Raw genomic sequence first — 21,227 nt, forward strand, 5'->3', positions numbered from 1 at the left:
TCCTAATTATAGTAAGTCTCAAAAACTGCCTCGAAAGGGCCCCGCCGGGTCCAGAAAAGTGGATTTTGAGCAAACGCGCTCAAACGGCAAAACTCCATGAACAAAAAAGATTTAAAATGAGAAAATATGAACAACAGAAGAAACAGCATCAAAAATTGAGTTCCGAGCAGAGAGTTATGCCCCGAACAAGTTTGGCGGCAACCAGGTCCAGAAACTCTGAAACTAGAGAAAAATGACCAGAACGGAATTCCAAGAGTCCATGACTTGAAGAAATGTGAAAATGAATCCCGTACGAGGATCCAGGCTCCAGACGAGGTATTTTGCAATAACTTTCGTTAATTGCACAATGGCCCCTACAAAAAGGGTTAATTGCGAAACTGCCCCAGAATGAAAATATCTTCCAAAAGATATTTTCTCAGATACCCCTGAAATAAAAGATCTTCAAAAGATATTTATGAAAAACACCCCAAGAAAAGAAAAAGTTTCTGAAGAATTGTGCATCTATGCCCTTGTGGACACCGGGAACAGCTAGAGTATTTTCTTGCAAAAGTGAAGATACGTATTTCGGGGAAACCACTGAAGATGAAGACACGTGAAGTTAAAAACTAACTCCAAGCACGAAAAGTGAGGTTTTGCCAAACAAGTGACAAACGGAGATAAGACAGAATAGGGAAAAGGATGAAATAACGCATAGTGTCCGAAAAGTAAAAATACAGAAATGACTCGATCCTCAAAAGAAGTTGTCAATCCACGAAAAAGAGTCTCTGAAATCTTTTCCAAGCACTCGAGACGACACTAAGCGACAAGAAACAGAGTTCAGAAAGGAAAATTAAATGAAAAAAAAATTCATTCATAAAATTTCAGGAAAAAGGAAAGGGAGGTAAATGAACGGGTCGTTACAACCTACCCTCCTTAAAGGAATTTCGTCCCCGAAATTCAGAACACACCAGAAGAAGAACAAAACAAGGACCAAACAAAAGGTCAAATGAAAGACAACTCATAAAGCACTGAAGAACAAGTACAGAAGTCTCAAGATCAACTGAAGGAACGCGAAACCAAGAACTAAGGCAACACCTCATATGAATCGGAACATTAACTCAATGTCAACCACCGAGAGAATCCCAAGACAACGAAACGTTGAAACATGATGAAAGAAGAGAGTGACAAGGAAGTACGAACAGCGACCAGAACTCGCCCACACTTACTCGTCAGTAAGGTAGCATGACAGTATAAGGCACTAGTTCATGACATTCCCCAAACCAGGTCAACTCTGATAAAACTATTAATACGGATGACATCAATGTCAAAAATGATCATTACCAAAAACACCACGGGAACCAGGCATCAGCTAGAGTTGGGGTAGCTAATCCCAAAACTCTGACAACAATGACACTGGCACCATTATGCTTAAGGCCTTAGATCCAGAAGCCACGAAGGAAAAGGAAATGAAACGGTGCCTCTCTGGCCCGCGTCTCATTCCACCAGACAAGGAAAAGGGATGAGTCGCAGTCCTCTATGCTTACATGAGCCTTACTCGCATCAATCGATAGAACAGACTAAGGTCACGAAACACCCAACCAAGAAAACAAACAAGAAGGTTCCCGACATGGGTCCTTACAGAATGAATTTCTCCTATCCAAGGAAGAAGCTCGTGAAACAAGAATGCATCCAAGGGATACGACAGATCCTACGAGATAATATTAAAACCTGACATAAAAGTAAACAGCTAGCATGCAACATAGCAACGGACTACCTGCTCAAACAAGTAATAGGATCATAAAAGGCATGTCAGTGTATACAGGAAAAGAACGTAAGGTATGATGATATGCTGCATATAATCATATCCTGATGAATAAGCATATACAATATACTTAGTCAGACAAGCATACACCACGTGCTAAGATAACAAATAGGTACCATGTAAGGCAAATGAGCATATATCATACGCTAAGATAATCAAAATAAGCTTCTAAACAAGTTGCCACATAAGTAAACAAACATGTTGTCAACTCAAAACATGTTATCAAAAAGCACGTAAGTACATGGTATAACAATACACGTGAATGGAAAACGTAAGGTATGTGTCGCATACGGTCATGCTAACACAAGCACATAGACATGATAGAAACACAGACATGATAGCTACACAGACCATGTTATCAAGAAGCATATATACACATCAAGCATGCTTAACAAATAATAATAGGCATCTCACAACACCTAAGCATGTGAACATGTTATCATACAAGACATATTATCAACTAGACATGTTTTCAAACAAAACATGTTATCAAACAAGGCATGTTATCAAGAAGCATTTAAACACGTAAAGCATAACAACACAAGCATGATATGCACCTAAAACCCTTCGTCCAAGGTATTCGAACCCGAACACTCTGATACCACCTGTGACGGCCCAAATTTTTCAACCCGGTGCGTCAGTGATGAACCGAAAGATGACCCGATAACGGATCCGAAATGCGGAAGCAAAAGACAAACAACGGTCTCAAGAGAAACAACACATCCCTAATATACCAATGTGACCCTCAATGAGGTCACGGAATCCAAAGAAAATAAATGCAGAAGCAACATTACAAAAAGAGACAAGAATGAACCTAGGGGCAAAATGGCAATTCCAACCTAAAAGTGGGTTCTACCGACCACACCATTGGAAAGACAATGAAAAATCAAGCAAGATGGACTCAAGAATCGCATGATTCGGAGTCTGGACGAAGAAGATATGGCTCACGGAAGAAACAGGGGCAAAAAGGTCAAAAGAGACAACCCATAAACATCTAATCGGTTAGGAAATCTTTCTAACCGGTTAGAAGGCAAAAAGCAGGGGTTTTTTTGGAAAAAAAATGGAAATTTGAGGGCCTAGATGACATTTTCTGGAAACAAACAAAGAAGAAACCCCCCTCAAAATCTAGTTTTCTACGTGACTTAAGGGATAATTAAAAAAAAAAAAAAGCAATGTAAAATGCCCAAAATGCCCCTCCAATAAATCTGGTCATGGAGATCCAAAAAGCTACTAAATTGAAAAAACTGAAGGCTGAACTTCGTAAGCGATTTCCGATACAAAAACGATATTTTCTGAAAAAACACAAAAAAGAAACCCCCCCCTAAAATCATGTTTTCTATTCAACTATGTTGAAAGAAAAAAATAAAACCACAGTGAAAAATCTAGAATGCCCCAAGATCAGACTATGCAACAAAAGCGCAAAATGAGTCCGTAGAAGGCTCAAAACACAAACGATGAGGTTTTGCCCGAAAACGACCATGCACGCAAACGTAACTTACCTATTTAGGCACGTTACAATGGTCCATGGCTTAAAAATATCGCCGATGCAAAATTCGACCCCCCAACGGCCGAAAAGGCAAAAATGGACTTAAAATGGAAAACATGGAATCCAAAAATATAAAATGAGGTCAAATGACCCTTTGACCCTTGGCCACACTTCATACAAGATTAATAAGACCCTATGAAAGAATGAGAATAAAATTCCCACACCCGATGCAACCATGGTGAAGCAATGACTTACGATTTTTCAAAATTTTCATAATATTTCATGAAGTTAAAAAGTACATAGAATACAATATAATAGTCATTGGACTCCGGCCTCATCTCATACATGTCAAATACATTGTAAAGAGTCTACTTAAGTACACATTACATACATGGAATCAAAGAATATAAGTTTTACATGTGAGGCTAAAAAATGACATTTCATGCTAACATTTGCATGAAATGGAAACTTGAAAACTACACGACATCCAAGTGAGACTCAGGGAGCATCCTAAGCTACCTTAGAGTTTAAGCAACAAGAATCATGTTATACATACGTATATGAAACGAATCATGGTTAGGATAATCCAAAGAACACGACAAGAAGAATGCTTGAACATAGATTAACATGAATTGCATTTTCAATACAATTAAGCAAGATTTGGAATAATCCATACAACACGACAAGAAGATACTAGAATACATGGATCACATAAAGCAATGCAATTTACAAGATTGGCATATACCAATTAACACGATAGGGATAATACACGAAATCAAGAACGTGGCACAATATCTATGCAATTAACAAGATTAGTACATTCTGATTAACATGATAAGAGTTATACAAGGATTCAAGAACAAGGCATAATGTCTATGCAAGTTAAACACGGATTCAAGAACAAGGCATAATATCTATGCAAGTTAAACACGGATTCAAGTACAAGGCATAATATCTATGCAAGTTAAACACGGATTCAAGAACAAGGCATAATATCTATGCAAGTTAAACACGGATTCAAGGACAATGCATAATATCTATGCAATTAACAAGGATGGAACATTCCATGAAACACGAAGAGAGTCATACATGAAATCAAAAATAAGGCATAATATCTATGCAACTAAACAAGAATGGGACGTTACATGAAACACAAAAAGAGTCATCCATGGAATCAAGAACATGGCATAATATCTATGTAAATGAACAAGATTAGAACATTCCGATTGACAAGATAAGAGTTATACATGGATTCAAGAACAAAGCATAATATCTATGCATTTAACATGGGTAGAACCTACCACATAACACGAAAAGAGTCTTAAATCTTCAAGGAATACAACACTTGAAATTTAAGGAATTAAATCACGAATGAAGCATAAAATCTATGCAATGAGACAAGATTGGTGCATTTCACTTACACGACAAGTTTAAATCTTCAAGGAATAGCAACTTGCAATTTAAAGAGTGAAATCAACCAATGTGGAAACTTGGATATCGCCTGGATTAAAACCGTACTCTTGAGATCACTTTAGGGCTACTAACCCATGAGTACCTTTCCCCTAATGCGCACTATAGTTGCAGAGGGACATTCCCCCGTACTAGAACCAAGTCTTAACCATGTCAATTCTTAATTGATATCCCAAGTTCCAAAATCAACAAGTTGTGCAAGTCAAGATAGTATCAAGATACAAGAAATGCATTAAACCACATTCCATGCACAACCAAGATTTTGGAACACACAAGTCATGCCCTAGATTCACAACTATGATGGCATGTGAAATGTCAAGAAATCATCAAGTGCATCGATATAAACTACAAACTAGGATTTAAAACACAAGGAATCCATTGATGTGAATATACCTCAAGTATAAGATTAATGATTTAATTATTGGTTTGACGACTCTTAAACAACTAAATCATTCCAATGTAAGGGTGCAAGTTCATTAACCATATTAATAGAGCTAAATTGCAACAAGTCATGATACATGATAATTAGGCAAAAGCCCCATGAAATACAAGTCTAATTCATTAGAATACTAAGTAGAAATTAATTAAGCTAATTAATTAATTTCTCTAGAAATTAATGTTTTCCAAAAATTCTCAAAATAATATATGTGAATGTCCATTTCATGATGATTGCAAATATCACATCAATTTTACAAGGTGTGCAAGATATAAACATGTGAAATTTAATTAATTTAAAATTAATTAAATCTCTAGATTTCAAAGGTTGTCCAAATGATCCAAAATTTTTATATAACATGAACTAAGTCATGGCCATGCCATATATCAAGTCAAAATTGAAAATTTTAAATCAATTAAGGAGAATTTAAATCACATTTAAATCAATTTCTAGATCTTGAACCAAAAGTGAACATATGAGTTGTATAAACATCAATAGCATGCAACATAGCAAGAATATAACCTAAAATACCCCCTACCTCAATTTGAGATGAAAACCTCAAATCCCCACTGAAAAAAAAAAAGTGTTCCGAATTCGCCGAAACTGAAGGGTTTTGTCGGGGACAACACGATCTACATGAATCCGTAGGAAGCCCCATGAAATACACAACTTGACCTCAACCCCAAACTCAAGAAATGGTCAGAAATGATTTCTAATAAGGGGGAATGATAGAACACGTCGAGGGGAACAATAAATGTAAAGGCCGAAGGATTTCTACCAAGGAAATCAAGTGGAGGAGAAGGAGAAAGGGTGGCAGCCAAGGAGCTCCCATGGCTGCCAGCCAAGAGAGTGGAGAAGATGAGTAAAAATCTGATTTTTCACTTTAGGGCATCCTATTTATAGTAGGTCTCAAAAACTGCCCCGAAAGGGCCCCGCCTGGTCCGGAAAAGTGGATTTTGAGTAAACGCGCTCAAACGGTAAAACTCCGTGAACGAAAAAGATTCAAAATGAGAAAATATGAACAACGGAAGAAACAGCATCAAAAACTGAGTTCCGAGCAGAGAGTTATGCCCCGAACAAGTTCGGCGGCAACCGGGTCTAGAAACTCTGAAACTGAAGAAAAATGACCAGAACGGAATTCCAAGAGTCCATGACTTGACGAAATGTGAAAATGAATCTCGTACGAGGATCCAGGCTCCAGACGAGGTATTTTGCAATAACTTTCGTTAATTGCACAATGGCCTCTACAAAAAGGGTTAACTGCGAAACTGCCCAAGAATGAAAATATCTTCCAAAAGATATTTTCTTAGATACCCCTGAAATAAAATATCTTCAAAAGATATTTATGAAAAACACCCCAAGAAAAGAAAAAGTTTCTGAAGAATTGTGCATCTATGCCCCTGTAGACACCGGGAGCAACCAAAGTATTTTCTTGCAAAAGTGAAGATACGTATTTCGGGAAAACCACTGAAGATAAAGACACGTGAAGTCAAAAACTAACTCCGAGCACGAAAAGTGAGGTTTTGCCAAACAAGTGACAAACGGAGATAAGACAGAATAGGGAAAAGAACGAAATAGCGCATAGTGCTCGAAAAGTAAAAATGCAGAAATGACTCGGTCCTCAAAGGAAGTTGTCAATCCATGGAAAAAAGTCTCAGAAATCATTTCCAAGCACTCGAGACGACACTAAGTGATAAGAAACAGAGTTCAAAAGGAAAATTAAACGAAAAAAAAAAAAAATTCATTCGTAAAATTTCAGGAAAAAGGAAAGGGAGGTAAATGACCGGGTCGTTACAGTGTTAAGAAAACCTAGGGTTTCTAATAGGAAATAATAAATATATATAATAATCAAATAAGGGTAGTTAAGTAATTTCTATATCTAAACGGGGCGGGGCGACCTCCCCCCGCCCCCGCACCAAACCCGAGCGAGTTTTTAATATATCAAACTATCCCCACCCAATTTAGCTAAATGGTCCCCCAAAACCGCCAAAAATGGGGCAGGGTGGGGCGGATAACCGCTGGGGCGGGTCAAATTACCATCCCTAGCCGTGGCTTAATGTCTGGACTGAATCAACCTTAAACCAAGATCCAACTTTCAAGAGTTTAACTGATGATATATATATGTGTGTGTGTATATATATCATATCTTTTATTTTATTTATTTTCCTTACTTAATGCAAATCCTGTTTTGAACAAATTATAATATTCTGGGCAAACATCACTGATTTATTATATGCTTATTAATATGTGTTATTTATTTACTTTATTTATATATATTTATGTGAATATTAAATTGGTTTATCCCCTCAAGTTTTACTCAAACTTGAACATGTTAGGGGTGCAAAATTACTATTTTACCCCTTCCTTGATCTAGTGGTAGGAGTCACATTACAAACTTGACTCTAAGTGTAACCTAAGATTTTAGGATGTTCCGGATCCAATGGTGACATCCATTTTATGATATGGTGGTCAGATTTTTTGATTTTCTTAGCTTAGCCAAACTAGTTTTACCGAAATACCCCTACAAATGGGTAAGGGCAAAATTGGGTGTCTACACATCGATCATATAAGTCTTCCTTTTATTTTGATTCAAAATGACAGTTATTAAACCACGTAACTTCCCAAAATCCACGTAGTTGTAACTTCCCATTAACGTTGTGTCAATCTAAGTGGGTTAGAATATCAATATAGTGTGGCAATATAGGCCACATCACGTTTAATGAATAAACGTGTCTAACATTCTCCCACTTGGCCAATATTAACACACTCATTTCCCTTATGGGTTTAAGAACTAAAAATTTTATCTATAGAATTTCAGTGTATAAAATCATGACGGAAATTACACTCTACATATGAGTGCTACCTTCCATGTATCATTATATCACCATCTTTCTTAGATAAACATCATTATGTGGTAATACTTTATAAATAGTTATTTTAAAAATAAAAATAAAAAATTATTCAAGAAAGTCAACTTTATTGTCCCAATGGACTATCTGTATGAAGAAGCTCCCATAAGCCTATTCCGATGTCCTACTTTATTATCCAAAAGGATAATGTATCATTTATAAACTTTATGTATACTTCCTTAAATAATGACAAATAAATATTAAGAATCATCAGAACATAAATGCAATTGCAAACGTTAAAGCGTCTCAATAAATCAAACACAAGACATATCAATAAGTCCCATATGTCCTACATGTTCCTTATACAATTTGGATGGCAAACCTTTTGTCATAGGATCTACGACCACTGACCTTGTTCTTATGTAATCTACCAACACTTGATGATTCTGAACTCGTTCTTTAACAACAAGGTACTTTATATCAATCCACCTGTTTGAACTCCCACTTACATTGTTGTTACAGAAACGAATCGCAGCGGAATTATCACAATAGATTCTCAATGGTTTAGAGATAGAATCCACAACTTTAAGATCTGTGATAAAATTATGTAACCATAAGGCATATCCTATAGCCTCATGACATGCTACGTACTCCGCCTCCATAGTAGAGGAAGTGATTGATTTCTATTTTAAGCTTTTCAATGATATAGTTCCTCTTGCAAAGAGGAATACATATCCTAATGTTGACTTTCTAAAGTCAATGCATCCTCCAAAATCAGAATTAGAATATCCAACCACTTCCAAAAAATTTGATCTTTTGTATGTCAGCATGTAATTCTTTGTCCCTTATAGATATCGCATCACTTTCTTTACAGCTCGCCAATGATCTATCCCTGGATTACTTTGGTATCTGCCTAACATTCCTACTGTAAATGCAATATTTGGTCTAGTGCATACTTGCACATACATTAAACATCCTACTGCAGATGCATAAGGAATGACTTCCATCTCTTCCTTTTCCAAATCATATCTTGGGCATGGATTTAAACTAAATTTGTCACCATTGACAATAGGAGCAATATTTGAAGAACAACCCAACAAAAGAAATATCTCTAAAAATTTATTGATATAGGCCTTTTAGGATAATCCAATCAACCTTTGGGATCTATCCCTATAAATTTCTATGCCAATGACATAGGATGTTTCACTCATATCTTTCATATTAAAATTTCTATGCTAGGAGAAATTGTATCATGGTAATCAATGTCTTCCCTTTGGGTATACCCTTTGGCTACAAGTCTAGCCTTATATCATTTAATCTTGCCTTTTAGATTTCTTTTAGTCTTATAAACCTATTTAGAGCCAACTGCATTAACCCCTTCTGGCAATTGAACTAAATCCTAGACTTGATTTTTAGCCATAGAGTCCAGTTCCTCTAACTTGGCATCATACCATAACCTTGAATTTGCTCCACTCATGGCTTATGAAAACGTAATTGGGTCTTTATCAATTCCAATATCATGGTCAATTTCTTGTAGATATACAACATAATCGGAGGGAATTATAAGTTTTCTAACTCTTGAGGACCTTTTTAACTCTATCTGTTTATTTAGAACAAGTTCACTGACAATAGAATCCACGTGGGTAGGAACTTCTTGATTTACATGTTCTTCTATAATAACATCTTGAGAAATGTCTTGAAGCACATATAAAAATTCTTTAGTCACAGGTCTATCAACCAAAATCCCGTGTTTCCTCAAAAATTAAATTTCGAGGTTGTTCAGTCCCACTAATATCAACATCCTCAAGAAACCTAGCATTATTGCCTAAAAAACAATGGGTTTATGTGAAAGACAATAAAACTTGAAACTCTTAGACTTTTCTGCATAGCCAATAAAAACTTATTGTCATAAAGTCCAACTATTTCTCTATAAGATTGTACACCCTGACCTCAACTGGACAACCCCATATGCGTAAGTGTCCTAAACTTGGTTTCTAAACGTTCCATAACTCAAAGGGTGTTTCTGGAACCGATTTTGATAGAACCCTGTTTAAGATATACATAACGGTTTTTAAGGCCTCACTCCATAAATATGATTAGTAATTCTTATTGCCATGTCCATTAGCATTCGATTCCTTCTTTCTGCTACACCATTTTGTTCTGGTGTGCCTGGCATTGAATATTGCGCTATAATGCCATTCTTCATAAGGAATTTTGCAAATAGACCTGGCCTTTGTCCTTACTCTGTATATCTACCATAATATTTTCCACCTCTATCTGATCGCACTCTCTTGATTTGTTTTTCTTTTTGTTTCTCTACCTCCACCTTATATAATTTAAAAGCATCAAGTGTTTCACTTTTATCATTTAGAAGGTATAAATACATAAAATATGTGCAATCATCAATAAAGGTAACAAAATATTTTTGATCATTGAAACATGGAATTTGAAAAGGTCCACATATATCGGTGTGTATGATATCTAAAACTTGAGAATTCCTTCTGGCACCCTTATTGGTTTTGTTTGTCTACTTACCCTTTATGCAGTCTACATAATTACCAAAAACAGAAAAATCAAAAATGTCAAGTACTCCATCATTTACTAATCTTTTAATTCTTTGTAAGGAGATATGTCCTAATCTCATGTGCCATAATGAAGAAGATTTCTTTGTTTTAGCCTTACACTTGATGCCAATATTTCCATTGTAATGACACGGTCATTTTCATTCCTTTCCTTTTTCTGAAATTTTATGGATAAATTTTTTACGTTGAATTTTCTTTTCTGAGTTTGGTTACTCATCACTTAGTGTCATCTCAAGTGCTCGGAAATGGTTTCCGAGACTCTTTCCTTTGGATTGACAACTTCCTTTAAGGACCGAGTCATTTTCACATTTTTATTTTTTTGACACTATTCACTTTTTGTCTTTTTCCCGAGAATGATTTTCTTCGCGTAACCTCACTTTTTGTGCTCGGATTTGGTTCCCATTTTGCATGTATCCATGATATTTAAATTACATGCTTTGTGTATTTTTACTTTTCTAGAAAAGTATGCTAGTTGTTTACTTTTATATAAAAGGGCATGGATGCATAGTTTCTTCGGAAACATTATTGTTTTGGGGGTTTTTTTGTAATTATAGAAAATAATTATTTTTCTTTTTTGGGACCTTTTTGTAATTTATTTTGGAAGATTTTTTCAAAAATGACCTTTTTATAATTACCGAAAAGTATGATAAGTGTCGCGCTCTCATTAGTCCACTTGTAAGCATCTCATTGGTTAACACTTGGAAGCCTTGGATGATGACATGTAGAGGGTGGAGATTCACCCACTTGTTGGCCTAGCATTGGTGCACTTGTTGGCTTGGATTGTTGACAAGTGTAGGCTTTAAATTAAGCCTAGAATGAACCATTGGATTAATGACAAGTGTAAGCTTCTAATTAAAGTCTAGCTTTTGTGTGTGTGAGGGGATGGTGCAAAATTAGGTGTGTTTGACTTCCATTGACCAAATGACTGGAGGAATACATTAAACTGTTTTAATTACTTCATTTTACACATTAAACTTCTTCTTCCTCACTTAGAACCCTAGCCACCATTGAAAGAAACCATTAACATAAGCTTAAAACCTTGGTTTTCATCTCCTTCCACTCACCTTAGACCTAAAATCTTGAAACACAAAACACTTGCCTCACCTTCCTCTATATAACCCTTGAAGGAAATTGTAAAATTCCTTTGTTTGCTTTGGATTCAAGAGGAACAATCCTCTTGTGAGGTAGGAGTGATTTAGGTTTTTAATTTAAGTGTTTTAATTATTTTTATAGCTTATAATAAATTATTTACATGTCTTATACTTATTTTTTTAAATTAATAGGATGTAGTACCTTGCATGAAATTAAGCTAAGACATGATATTCTTGAAAGTCATGACTATATCTATAACTTGTATTAGTATAAAGTCATTTGGAGTTATTTTAGAATCTAGAGATTTAATTATTTAAAATTAATTAATTTCTAATTAATTATTCCACTTACTTAATTAAGTTTTTGAGTTGATATATGTGATTACCATGATAGTACCATTGGCATATAATTATTTGGAGTCATTTGAAATTGATTTAAATTCTAGATAAATTAATTAGTTAGTTTAATTAATTTCTATTCAAGTGTTACATTCATTTAAATTGACATTTGACTTGATATATGTAATGAGTATGGTATGTTCTTTAACATATATTAAATTAAGAATATTTGAATGAGTTTAGGAAACTCTATTTAATTATTTTCTTGTATAAAATTTAATTCACCTAGTTGTATCTAGTGTAGAATTAACTTGTAACTTGATTTTAAACAATGTCTTGACATGTTTTTTCATATATATTAAATAGAGAATATTTGAAAGAGTTTTGAGAAATTTATTTAATTATTTTCTTGGCATTGATCTTAATTTACCTTATTGTAACTAAGGTAGAATTGGCTTGTAACTTGAAATTAAATTAGGTTTTGCTATGACCTTTGACATATAATATATTTAGAATTTTTGGAGTTGCTTTGTAATCTTGAGAATTTAATTATTTAATTCAATTAAGTTCCATTTGTATGCTTTCATTGAAGTAATTAAGTATTGATGTTATATTCTTGCTTAATTTATAATTTGTAACTTAGTGTATGATTACAAGATGGTATTCCATGAGTAGAAGTTATGATTTAACTTATTGTATACACATTATATTTGTATGACATTTAATATGTCATTGTAGCTTGAAGGCCTAGAGCATATCTTGTGTGTATTACATGACTTGGTTGTGCATGGTAATTGACAATGTGCATTGTGTATATGTGATATAATTGTTGCACAACTTGATAATTTTTGGAAAACTTGTATGGATATTGTAATATGTTAAGGCTAGAGTATGTCTCTAGTACAAGGGATGAGAGTTCCTTCTACAACATATAGTGCGCACTAGGTAGTACCTTGCGGGCTAGTAACCCGAGATCACTTGTTTGGTCATTGAGACCATATGTCCTTTGTCTTTCCGCCATTGGTTGATTTTGCATTCAATTCCTAGTTTTAATTGTGGATTACTTTTAACTTGTGCTTGGACGCATGGTACTTCATTTCTTGCTTAGTATACTTGTATTTGCATGTTTGTGCGCCTTATATATCAAAAATGTTTTATATACTTGGATTTGTATACTTGTATGCCATGTATGTCAACATTGCTTAGTATACTTAGAAATGTATACTTGAATATATATGTTGTATTCAATTTCAATATTACTTAGCGTACTTGGTATATACACTTGCATATTGATGATTTACTTCCTAGATAACCTAGTATACTTGTGTCTTGTATACTTGTCTTAAGTGTATTTTAATATTGATTGTATACTTGTGTACGCATACTTGTATATTTGCGTGTACCCGTGCTCCTATATTGTTTAAATTGCATGAATGATGCGGTTTATGCTAGAAATACTCTAAGGTAGCTTAGGATTCTCCCTGAGTCTCATTTTGACATAGACGTTAGGTGGCATGAGCCCCTTTGACTTGTTTCACCTTAAGGTGATAATTTTATAAAATGTTAGGTCTATGCATGCTCATTTCCTACGAGTAGCTTTATGTTACTCACCCCGAAGTTACTGGGGATTTGTTTCAAGTACGAAGGCTTGGTTCGTGATGCTCATCATTCCTTGAATGACTTGTAGTTTTTTAATTTCCATTTCATGCAAATGTTAGCATGAAATGTCATTTTGTAGTTTATATGTCAAAACTTGTATCCTTGATTCCATATATGTAATGTGTACATAAGTACACCTTTTACGATGTACTTGACTTGTATAAGATGAGGCTGGAGGCCAATGACATTTATATGGCATCTTATGAAATTCTTGACTTCATGAAATATAATGAAAATATTGAAAAATGGCAAGTCATTGCTTCACCATGTTTGCATCGGGTGTGGGAATTCCATTCTTTTTCTTCCATAGGGTCTTATTAATCATTTTTGAAGTGTGGCCAAGGGCCAAACGGTAATTTGACTCCATTTTATATTTTTGGATTTCAAATTTTCCATTTCAAGTCCATTTTTCTCATATTTGGCAGTCGGGAGGGTCGAATTTTGAGTCGGGGCTTCTCGGAAGCCGCGGATCATTCCCGCGCACTTAGAATCATTTATTACACTTGTGTGCACATTCGTTTCAACCTAGAAATGCATTTAAGGCCAAATGCATACTTGGTGCAAAGTTGCATTTTCTGAGTTTTTGACCCTTTTACTGATCTAGGGGCATTTTGGGCATTTCACAGTGTATTTTTTTCATTTTCTCTCGCGATGCCGGGTAGAAAACTCGATTTCGGGAGGGGTTTCTATTTCGTGTTTTTCCAGAAAATTTCATTTGATAGCCCATTTTTGCTCTCAGTTGTGGACAGATTCTGAAAAAAATCTATGTAGCAGTTTTTTTGGGCTCTCTTGACCTATGCTGATCTAGGGGGCATTTTAGGGATTTTATAGCATTTTTTTTTTTCTCCCCTTTTATGTGGCCAGGTAGAAAATGTAATTTTAAGGGGGGTTTCTTCTTCGTGTTTTTCCAGAAAAATTCGTTTAATGGTCCGTTTTTAGCCTCAGTTCTGGGAAAAAAAAATCTAATGGTGCTTACTGTCAAAACACTATTCCTGCCCAGATTTTTAACCCGGAAAGTTAGTTTTTTTTTTTTTTGAAACTTTGACGTTTCATATCTTCTTCGTCCCGACTCCAAATCAAGTGATTTTTGAATCTAAGTTTATTAATTTTTACTTGTCTATCCAACGGTATGCACGGTTGCATCCAATTCTATCTGAAAATATCATTTTACCCCTTGTAAAGTACCCTTGCCGCACTGATTTTAAACCCAAAAGTTAATTTTTTTGAAACTTTGACGTTTCATATCTTCCTCATCCGGATTCCGAATCAAGTGATTCTTGAGTCTAGATTTATTAATTTTTTCTTGTCTATCTAATGTTATACTCAGTTACATGTAGTTTTGTTTGAAAAGACCATTTTACCCCTTATAAAGTACCCTTGCCACACTTATTTCAAACCCAAAAGTTTGATTTTATGAAACTTTGGAATTTCATATCTTCTTCATCTGGACTCCGAATCAAGTGTTTTTTGGATCTAATTTCATTAATTTTTTACTGTCTTTCCAGTGGTGTGCTCAATAGTACCCGATTTTTTATTTTCAGAAATGACCATTTTGCCCTTAGGGCTAAATTTATTTGGTTTTCTTTTAATTTGTTTCCGCTACTTTCTTTTAAATCCCGTGACTTCATGGGAAGTCACGTATGTGTCTTAGGAATGATGTACATTCCCAAGGACGTTGCTTCCATGTGAAAAGACTATTTTGCCCTTGGGGGCCTGTTCGGTCTTTTTTCTGATCATTCATTTCTGCATTGTTCTCGTTGAGATCTGTGGCCTCATGAAAGGTCACTCTGGCTTCTTAGAGATGCATTGCATCACCAGGATCATATTTTCTGTTTTCGCTTCAGCATTTGGATCCTTTATCGGGTCAATCTTCGGTTCATCACAAGACGCACTGGCTTGAAAAACCAGGGTCGTCATATCCATGCTAGGTTAAATGATTATAATCATTAGGGTTTAAATCTAATTTATATAAACCATCAACCAAATCACCATTACCTATAACCACAAAATCTTTTACAATACTTGTAAGAAGTATCAAAGAAAACTAAAACCAAGTCCAACAAGTTTCGAAATAGAAATCAATTTTTTTTTTTTAAATGTTGGAATATAAAAAGTTCTTTCAAATTCTAATGTACAGCCAGATGGTAAGGTGAGTCTGTAGGTTCCAATCGCCTCCACATGTGAACTCATCTTGTTTCCAGAATAGATGAAACATTCACTTTTTGTCGATCTTTTTAGATTAATTGAATCCTGCATGGTATTGGCAATGTGAATTGTAGAACCAGAATCAATCCACCAATCTTATCAAATGTATTAACTACATTTGATTCATAACACACAAGAAAATATATTACCCTTTTTAAGCAGCCAAACCTTTATACTTAAGACATTTATTTTTCATGTGCCATTTCTTTTTGCAGAAGAAACATTTGATGGTACCCTCATCGTCAACTTCTCTAGTTGACACATTCCATTTCTTCTTAAATTGCACACTTTTTTTCTTGATATGTCATTTTTTATGAGTCACTAAATGAGCACTTTCTAGATTCTCTTGATTTAATCTCCCCTCTTCTTGAACACACTTAGTAAACAATTCATTAACTGACCATTTTTCCTATGTGTGTTATAAGAAATCTTGAATGATCCAAATTCAGCAGGCAGGGAGTTGAGTATGAATTGGACAAGGATTGACTCTGAAAAGGTGAACTCCAATGAGTTCATTTGGGCAACTATATCTCTCATTTCCATAATATGTTCACCGACCCCTTTATCACCCATATACTTTATTGATGATAATTTGGTCATGAGGATGCTAGCCAATACTTTATCGGAACTTATAAATTGTTGTTCAATTGCTGCCATGTAATTTTTTGCCTAGTACATTCAGGAATTGAACTCCTATATTTTTCCCAACATGATTTTTAATGAGACACATACTTAAGCGATTTAATCGCTCCCACCTCTCATAAGAAGCCTTTTCACTTGGCGTACTTGATTCCGTGGGGATGGGTGGTTCATCCACACGAAGTGCCAAATCAATGTCCATGCACTCTAATATTAGAAGGATTTTCCCCTTCCAATCCGAATAATTATCACCAGTTAAAAATGGGATATGAGATGAACCAATATTGATAAAACTAGATGGAATTACTACCAAAAAAAAAAAAAAAAAAAGCATGCCAAACATTACTCTACTATACATATAAACTTTATTGAAATTCTTAATCCACGTTAAAAAAACTTCACATCAAAACAATGTGTCATTATAACATTCTTGTGGATAGAGGTTTTAATACAATAATGTTTTGAAAATATAGCAATAATGGGATAAAACATTCTTTAATGGCATTAAAATGACAATGATACAGTCATGTGGGCATTTGTATTCATTGTCAGTTTAATTCCAAAATCATTTTTATCCACGTTCATTCATAAACAATTATTATTTCCCTGTGGGTAGAATAAAACACTTTTTATTAATGAACTATAACCTTTTTAATGCATAATATTTATGTGATATAAATATCATATAGTAAAACTTTATTTTATATCACAAAACCAAACAACCAAAGATGTTGTGGCTACTCTCTGATTAAAAATACGGATTAAAACAATAGTCATACTTATACTTTAATAAACTGCATGTATGGGGGGTACACTGCACATAAACTTTAATATGCAGTAACTGTACAACTCTAGAGCATTCTTCATTTGTATAGATATTTTCAAAACTATACAACTCCAGAGTATATCGCATAACTAAAAATTCTATAACATTTTATGCATGTATATACATTTAACCATTCATTAAAAACTATTCTTTATGGTCTTATGATGAGCTTCTCCCTTTTTTAAAGCAGTCGTGAAACTACTCGGATCTGAATCACTTTTATCATCAAAAGATCAAGATTGTACCCACTGTATGAATTCACGATGAGATTCTCCCATATTTAAAGCAGTAGTTAAACCGTTCGGGTCTGAACACTTTATTCATCGCAATCCGTTTGGATTTAACATTCCATTATCACTTTATATATTTTGTAACCAAAAAATTTTACCCGCCAAAGTAACCAAAACGATAAAGCATATTACAGACCAGAAAAATAGAACTACACCCACCAAAAATAATTCAGAACAAACAGAACCACCCAGGAAATATTACAGGCAAAAGAGAGAACGGCAACATAGCCGCTAAACAAATATTACATGCCAAATAAAAGGAACGACAACATAGTTACTAAACAAATTTTATAGACATATAAACCGAATGATAACATAAGTAAAAGTTATGGCTCTGATACCAAAGGTAGGAAAAACTATCCAGTCAAAGAAGATTGCATTACCTTTACCTTGAGCCATGAAATCAAATTGGTTAATGCCTGCAAAACAAAGTGAGAAATTCCAAGATGTTCACGCCTATACAAGTCTTTATGCATGTACTTGATGGAGACAACACAGACCGCACTTGTTAGACATGGGACCTCTATAGGATATTGTATAAATAAAATCGAGAAGAGAATGCAATCCATTATACAAGCCTTCCTTTTATTTTGATTCAAAATAACAGTTATTAAACTATCTTAACTTTTCAAAATCCACGTAGTCGTAACTTTCCAGTAAGGCTATGTCAGTCCAAGTGGGTTAGAATATGAATATAGTGTCGCAATATGAATAAACGTGTCTAACATACAATTCATGACGGCCAAAATAATGGTACCTCTTCTTTGTTCTATAATCTGTTGGGTACAGAATGGGTTTGTGTTCTTTTTAATATTGTTATTTTGCATTAGGATTTAATGTAATCAGTGTACAAAATGGGTTTTATGAATTTTTTTTCTTTGTTGCTATTACGACGCAGGAGGATCAATTTGATTTTTTTTTTCTCTGTTCTTTCTTGTTCATTATATTTGTGCATTATTAATCTACTTTGCTTTGGTTGTATGTAATATTTATTATGTTAGAAAGCTGAAGGACCAATTGATATAACTTACCTAAGAAAATGATTTCGCCGGCGGCGGCGATCAAATTAAACTGTTTGTCATCTTCGTCGTTGTCATCGGCGATGAATTGCTTCCAATTTTCGGAGACGAAAGCAATTCTGGGTGCAGGTATGTTCCACATGGTGAGCCCGTGGTACGCTTCCATGATACGTGGTACGGTCAAGGCGCCACCGCATAACCCAAAACTTTTGCGTAGGGAGGTACATCCACTCAACCCTCCACTTCATCTGCTCTGAATTTCATCCTCTCTATTGAGGACTCATCCCCTCTAATGAGGCCGATGACAACAAGAAGTGCTGCTACCAGTCACGTGATGGTCTGAGGGTATTTTCGGCATAAAGTGATTAAACAGAGCACGTAATAGACATGTGCTCCCTTTAGACTGCAGTTTAACGGAAATTGGGCAATGTCATAACGTTTTATGGTTCAGGATCGTTTAACTTTAGTGAGGTTTTTTTTTTTTTTTTTTTTTTTTTTTTGCACTAATTTGAAAGTACGAGTTATTTAATTATACCCCAAAAATCTATTACTTCTTTTCTTTTTCTTTTTTTCCCTTCTTTTCCACATGAGGCCTTGTCCCTATCCTTACTTTCTTTACCTCACTTTTTGTTTAACAACTTGGAGTTGAGGTCTAGGCGAGCTTAAGACTTGACAATCAGGTCTAGTGCCAGGATTATACTTGGGACTCGAAGGTTGCTTTCCTGAGGTTTGATAACTTGGTAGGATATCATGGTTTGATGACTCAAGGGTTACCTTCTTGAGGTTTGGTGCCTTGGTAAGGTGCCTTGGAGTTGAGGTTTGATGACTCGAGAGTTTTCTTTCGAGGTTTGAAGACCTGATGAGACAGACAGGGTTTGATGCCTCAAGTTTGTCCTCTCGAAATTTAGTAACCTGGTAAGATGTCAGGGTTTGATGACTCCATTTTTGCCCTCTTGAAGTTTGGTGACCGGGTGATATATCAAAATTTGGTGAATTGAAAGAGTTGCCTTTTCAAGGTTTGATTACCTCGTGAGATGTCAGGGTTTAATGACTCGAGATTTGTCTTTTCAAGACCTGATGGAATGTCAGGGTGCAATGGATGTTTTGGTGACTTGATAGGATGATAAGATTTTGTTGGTACTTAGTTAAATGTCTTGTGAATATCACATATCCAAACTCGTTTAACTTTTCAACATGCCAGGCATAACAGTTTATACTCATTTGACTTTTCAACATGTCCGCTCAGTGAAGTAATGTAATATAACACCTACAAAATAATAATAGGGTCAAGTACAGAAAACATTCCTAAAGTATACTTACAGTGCATATCACACCACTCACGTGCAAAAAACACCCTTAAAATTTCAATTTAGTGCAAATAAGTCCCTCTGACAAATTTAAATTCAAAGTTGACTAAATTACCTTCACTGAACCATTTTATAAAATATATAAAAATAAATAATTTTGTAAAATGACCAAAAAAGACATTGTTGGAGGATGCCCCGTCAAGTGCGAAAAACATCCCTAAAGTTTCAATTTTGTGCAAATAGGTCCTTCTGACAAATTTAAATCCTAAGTTGACTAAATTACCTTATTGAACCATTTTATAAAATATATAAAAAAAAATAATTTTGTAAAATGACCGTAAAAGGAAACTATTGGAGGATGCCGACAATGGACAAGTAAAGATAAAAAAAAAAAAAAAAAAAAAAAAAAAAAAAAAAAAAAAACGAAAATAAAATGCAAACTAAATAAATCAAATTTGCTCAAAACTCAAAAAAACTAGTGCACACATATTGGAATTATTTATTTATTTATTTATTGTTTAACAATGTTGGTACCAAAAGAAAAGTAAAGAAAAAAAAAATTAGTAGAAAAAGTAAACTGAAATCTAAAAAAATTCAAATACTTCTCAAAGTTTCAAAAAAAAAAAAAAATGTTTAGCAATATATATAGAGAAAAAAGTTTATATATATATATATATATATATATATATATATATATATATATATATAATAATGTACAAATAACACCCCTATACTATGAAATTAGTAACACATATACCCCTTGAAAATTTTTCGAAAGAGTAAAAAAGCAAAACGACATTACAACAATAATTTATGTCAGATTTCTGATTGAAGGACATTTTTTGCACACTTTTTCAAATAGAGATAAAAAATACTACACGAAATATATTTTAAAAGTGTTTTATACACTTGTTCCTATTATAATACTCTCATTTAATGTGGCATCCTCATCCATCTCTTAATCTCCTTGATACAAAGTAGTCTTATTTTTTAAAAATCAAGAGTGAAAAATTATAAACTAGATGGGAAATTATGTAATTAATTTTTTTATACCCAAAAATATCAAAAAATTGAAAATGATCAAACATCAAACGCTCCCAGGGACGAAATTTCCAAAGCAATAAATATGGGTCGACATGGACTGGAGCGACCCAGTATATGGAAGAGTGAAAAATTTTGGTCAAACATCACACGGCACGACGCATGGTACAATTATAATGGTTGGCTT

The sequence above is a fragment of the Cornus florida genome, unplaced genomic scaffold (assembly GCF_030987335.1).
Source record: "Cornus florida cultivar Cherokee Brave unplaced genomic scaffold, ASM3098733v1 CherokeeBrave_3.0.0_Hap2_Chr09, whole genome shotgun sequence".
Taxonomy (NCBI): Eukaryota; Viridiplantae; Streptophyta; class Magnoliopsida; order Cornales; family Cornaceae; genus Cornus; species Cornus florida.